The sequence below is a fragment of the Arachis stenosperma genome, chromosome 10 (genome assembly GCF_014773155.1).
Source record: "Arachis stenosperma cultivar V10309 chromosome 10, arast.V10309.gnm1.PFL2, whole genome shotgun sequence".
NCBI lineage: Eukaryota > Viridiplantae > Streptophyta > Magnoliopsida > Fabales > Fabaceae > Arachis > Arachis stenosperma.
The window spans coordinates 98,474,141-98,480,140 of NC_080386.1; the positions used below are offsets into that span (position 1 = coordinate 98,474,141).

Consider the following 6,000-nt stretch of genomic DNA (forward strand, 5'->3'; position numbering starts at 1 on the left):
AAGGTCCTATGGAGTGCTTGAGCTCCTCAATGTCTCTTCCTTGCCTTTGTTGCTCCTCTCTCATGATTCTTTGTTCTTCTCTAATTTCATGGAGGAGAATGGAGTGTTCTTGGTGCTCCACCCTTAGTTGTCCCATATTGGAACTCAACTCTCCTAGGGAGGTGTTTAGTTGCCCCCAATAGTCTTGTGGAGGAAAATGCATCCCTTGAGGTATCTCAGGGATCTCTTGATGAGAGGGGTCTCTTGTTTGCTCCATCTTCTTCTTAGTGATGGGCTTGAGGTCATGCCTTCTCAGTTGAACCGGCTTTGGATGCCATAAATGGTTATGGAAAAACAAAAAGCAATGCTTTTACCACACCAAACTTAAAAGGTTTGCTCGTCCTCGAGCAAAAGAAGAAAGAAGAGAGTAGAAGAAGAAGAAATGGGGGAGAGGGAGATGGCTTTGTGGTTCGGCCAAAAAGGGGGAGAAGTGGTGGTTTATGAAGGATGGATGTGAGTGGTGAAGAGAAAGAGATGTTGAGGTGATTGGTGAATGGGTGAAGAAGAAGAGAGAGAGTGGTGGGGTTGGTGGGGATCCTGTGGGGCCCACAGATCCTGAGGTTTCAAGGAAAAGTCATCCCTGCACCAAATGGCATCAAAATCCACGTTTTGAGCCATTTCTGGCATTAAACGCCGGGCTGGTGCCCATTCCTGGCGTTTAACGCCAGGTTGTAGCCCTTTTCTGGCGTTTAACGCCAGTCTGGTGCCCCTTTCTGGCGTTAAACGCCCAGAATGGTGCCAGACTGGGCGTTAAACGCCCAACTGCTAGGCTTACTGGCGTTTAAACGCCAGCAGCTTCTTCCTCCAGGGTGTGCTGTTTTTCTTCCTGTTTTTCATTCTGTTTTTGCTTTTTTCATTGTTTTTGTGACTTCTTATGATCATCAACCTACAAAAAAGATAAAATAACAAAAGAAAATAGTTAACTATAAAACATTGGGTTGCCTCCCAACAAGCGCTTATTTAATGTCATTAGCTTGACAGAGGACTCTCATGGAGCCTCAGAAATGCTCAGAACCGTGTTGGAACCTCCCAACACCAAACTTAGAGTTTGAATGTGGGGGTTCAACACCAAACTTAGAGTTTGGTTGTGGCCTCCCAACACCAAACTTAGAGTTTGACTGTGGGGGCTCTGCTTGGCTCTGCTTTGAGAGAAGCTCTTCATGCTTCCTCTCCATGATGACAGAGGGATATCCTTGGGCCTTAAACACCAAGGATTCTTCATTCACTTGAATGATCAACTCTCCTCTATCAACATCAATCACAGCCTTTGCTGTGGCTAGAAAGGGTCTGCCAAGGATGATGGATTCATCCATGCACTTCCCAGTCTCTAGGACTATGAAATCAGTAGGAATGTAATGGTCTTCAACCTTAACCAAAACATCCTCTATAAGTCCATAGGCTTGTTTTCTTGAATTGTCTGCCATCTCTAGTGAGATTTTTGCAGCTTGCACCTCAAAGATCCCTAATTTCTCCATTACAGAGAGGGGCATGAGGTTTACACTTGATCCCAAGTCACACAAGGCCTTCTTGAAGGTCATGGTGCCTATGGTACAAGGTATAGAAAACTTCCCAGGATCTTGCCTCTTTTGAGGCAGTTTCTGCCTAGACAAGTCATTCAGTTCTTTGGTGAGCAAGGGTGGTTCATCCTCCCAAGTCTCATTTCCAGATAACTTGTCATTCAGTTTCATGATTGCTCCAAGGTATTTAGCAACTTGCTCTTCAGTGACATACTCATCCTCTTCAGAGGAAGAATACTCATCAGAGCTCATGAATGGCAGAAGTAAGTCCAAGGGAATCTCTATGGTCTCAGTTTGAGCCTCAGATTCCCAAGGTTCCTCATTGGGGAACTCATTGGAGGCCAGTGGACGTCCAGTGAGGCCTTCCTCAGTGGCGTTCACTGCCTCTTCTTCCTCCCAGAATTCGGCCATGTTTATGGCTTTGCACTCTCCTTTTGGATTTTCTTCTGTATTGCTTGGGAGAGTACTAGGAGGGAGTTCAGTAATTTTCTTACTCAGCTGACCCACTTGTCCTTCCAAATTCCTAATGGAGGACCTTGTTTCAGTCATGAAACTTTGAGTGGTCTTTATTAGATCAGAGACCATTGTTGCTAAGTCAGAAGTACTCTGCTTAGAACTCTCTGTCTGTTGTTGAGAAGATGATGGAAAAGGCTTGCCATTGCTAAACCTGTTTCTTCCACCATTGTTGTTGTTAAAACCTTGTTGAGGTTTCTCTTGATTCTTCCATGAGAAATTTGGGTGATTTCTCCATGAAGAATTATAGGTGTTACCATAAGGTTCTCCTAGGTAATTCACCTCTTCCATTGAAGGGTTCTCAGGATCATAAGCTTCTTCTTCAGATGAAGCATCCTTAGTACTGCTTGGTGCATTTTGCATTCCAGACAGACTTTGAGAAATCAAATTGACTTGTTGAGTTAATATTTTATTCTGAGCCAAAATGGCATTCAGAGTATCAATCTCAAGAACTCCTTTCTTCTGACTTGTCCCATTGTTCACAGGATTCCTTTCAGAAGTGTACATGAATTGGTTATTTGCAACCATTTCAATTAGCTCTTGAGCCTCTGCAGGCGTTTTCTTCAGATGAAGAGATCCTCCAGCAGAGCTATCCAAAGACATCTTGGATAGTTCAGATAGACCATCATAGAAGATACCTATGATGCTCCATTCAGAAAGCATGTCTGAGGGACATCTTCTGATTAATTGTTTGTATCTTTCCCAAGCTTCATAGAGGGATTCTCCATCCTTCTGTCTGAAGGTTTGGACTTCCACTCTAAGCTTACTCCATCTTTGTGGTGGAAAGAACTTTGCCAAGAAGGCATTGACTAGCTTTTCCCAAGAGTCCAGGCTTTCTTTAGGTTGAGAATCCAACCATATTCTAGCTCTGTCTCTTACAGCAAAAGGGAATAGCATCAGTCTGTAGACCTCAGGGTTAACCCCATTAGTCTTGACTGTGTCACAGATTTGCAAGAACTCAGCTAAAAACTGATGAGGATCTTCCATTGGAAGTCCATGAAACTTGCAATTCTGTTGCATTAGAGAAACTAATTGAGGCTTAAGCTCAAAGTTGTTTGCTCCAATGGCAGGGATAGAGATGCTTCTCCCATAGAAATCAGGAGTAGGTGTAGTAAAGTCACCAAGCACCTTCCTTGCATTGTTTGCATTGTTGTTGTTTTCGGCTGCCATGTGTTCTTCTTCCCTGAAGAATTCGGTCAGGTCCTCTAAAGAGAGTTGTGCCTTGGCTTCTCTTAGCTTTCGCTTCAAGGTCCTCTCAGGTTCAGGGTCAGCTTCAACAAGAATGCCTTTGTCTCTGCTCCTGCTCATATGAAAGAGAAGAGAAACAGAAAGTGTGGAATCCTCTATGTCACAGTATAGAGATTCCTTGAAATGTCAGAGGAAAAGAGAAATAGAAAGAAGAAGGAGAAGAAGAATCCGAACTTTACTTAGATAAGGTTCGAATTGTGCATTTAGAAGGAGTGGTACTCCATAAATAGAAGGATGTGGAAAGGAGGGAAGAGAATTTTCGAAAATTCATTAAAATATTTTGAAAACATTTTTGAAAAACATTAATTGATTTTCGAAAATCAAAGTGGAAAAGAAATCAAGTGATTTTTGAAAAAGATTTTGAAATTAGAAATTAAAAAGATTTGATTGAAAACTAATTTGAAAAAGATGTGGTTAAAAAGATTTAATTGAAAAGTTATGGTTTTAAAAAGATGTGATTGAGAAGATATGATTTGAAAACAATTTTAAAAGATATGATTTGAAAACACTTTGAAAAGATATGATTTTAAAAATTAATGACTTGCCTAACAAGAAAAGATATGATTCAAACATAAAACCTTCCTCAACAGAAAAGGCAACAATTTTTGAGATGTTCAATCAAATCATTAATTGTTAGTAAGTATCTTTTAAAAAGGAAAGAAATTGATTTTGAAAACATTTGATTGAAAAGATTTGATTTGAAAAAGATTTGATTTCGAAAAACTAAAAAAATTGATTTGAAAACAAAATCTTCCCCCTAGCACCATCCTGGCGTTAAACGCCCAGAATGGTATACATTCTGGCGTTTAACGCCCAAAATGCTACCTCTTTGGGCGTTAAACGCCCAACCAGGTGCCCTGGCTGGCGTTTAAACGCCAGTCTGCCTTCTTCACTGGGCATTTTTGAATGCTCAGCTTTTTCTGTGTAATTCCTCTGCAGTATGTTCTGAATCTTCAATTCTTTGTATCATTGACTTGAAAAGACACAAATTAAAAAATATTTTTTGGATTTTTAATAATCAAAATGCAAAATGAATCAAATAACAATGCATGCAAGACACCAAACTTAGCAGTTTGTATACTACTGACACTAACAATATGAGAATGCATATGAGACACGCAAAATACTTCAAGTCAATAGAATTCAAAGATCAAAACAAAGAAATATATGCATGGATTCGAAAATTATAACAAAAACATGCATTTGACACCAAACTTAGGATGAGACACTAAACTTATGCAAGAAACATCAAATTTTTTTGGTCTTTTTATGATTTTGTAATTTTTTGTGTTTTCGAAAATTAAGTAGGAAAAGGTATCAAAATTCTTAATGAGAATTCCAGGAATCAGTGCAGTGCTAGTCTAAGACTCCGGTCCAGGAATTAGACATGGCTTCACAGCCAGCCAAGCTTTCAAAGAAAGCTTCGGTCCAAAACACTAGACATGACCAAAGATCAGCCAAATCTTAGCAGATCACTGCTCCAAGAGCAAAATTGATGAGAATCAACAAGCTCTTGTGGTGATAAGTTGAAACCTCGGTCCAATCAGATTAGACATGGCTTCTCAGCCAGCCAGATTTCAACAAATCATCATGAAACTCTAGAATTCATCTTCAAGAATTTCGAAAAAAAATTAATACCTAATCTAAGCAACAAGATGAACCGTCAGTTGTCCAGCCTAAACAATCCCGGGCAATAACACCAAGAACTTGATGTTGTTGCCGGATCTTGGCACTGATGTTACCAAAAGCTTGCTCAAAACTTGAACAATCCCCGGCAACGGCGCCAAAACTTGGTGCGCGAAATTGTGAACAATACTTTTTCACAACTCAAATAATCCCCGGTAATGGCTCCAAGAACTTGGTGGCTCAATACCATGGCATTACACAACTTCGCACAACTAACCAGCAAGTGCACTGGGTCGTCCAAGTAATAAACCTTACGTGAGTAAGGGTCGATCCCACGGAGATTGTTAGTATTGAAGCAAGCTATGGTCATCTTGTAAATCTTAGTCAGGCAAACTCAGATGTATATGGTGATGAACGAAAATAACATAAAAGATAAGGATAGAGATACTTATGTATATCATTGGTGTAAGAGCTTCAGACAAGTGTATGAAGATGCCTTCCCTTCCATCTCTCTGCTTTCCTAATGCCTTCATCCAATCCTTTCTTACTCCTTTCCATGGCAAGCTCGTGTAGGGTTTCACTGTTGTCAGCAGCTACCTCCCATCCGCGCAGTGAAAGCTAATGCACACACTCTGTCACAGTGCTGCCAATCACCGGTTTGGTTCCCTCCCCTACCGGAATAGAATAACTCTTTTGCGTCTGTCACTAACGCCCAGTAGGTTACAGGTTTGAAGCACGTCACAGTCATTCAATCATTGAATCCTACTCAGAATACCACAGACAAGGTTAGACCTTCCGGATTCTCTTGAATGCCGCCATCAGTTCTTGCCTATACCACGAAGATTCCGAAGAATCCAAGAGATATTCACTAAGCCTCAGATGCTTGTAGAACAAGAATGGTTGTCAGTCACCTTGTTCATGGGTGAGAATGGTGATGGGCGTCAATCATCACCTTCATCATGTTGAAGAACAAGTGATATCTTGGATAAAGAACAAGCGGAATTGAATGGAAGAACAATAGTAATTGCATTAATACTCGAGGTACAGCAGAGCTCCA

The 6,000-nt window shown here is 40.8% G+C and overlaps 1 non-coding gene across 1 annotated transcript; it reads left to right on the forward strand.

The window, feature by feature from the left end:
- Nucleotides 1–2,726: 2,726 nt before the first annotated feature.
- Nucleotides 2,727–2,834, forward strand: LOC130959100 (small nucleolar RNA R71). The gene has a single exon (XR_009078195.1). It is a non-coding gene; the product is annotated as a small nucleolar RNA R71 (small nucleolar RNA).
- Nucleotides 2,835–6,000: the final 3,166 nt, after the last annotated feature.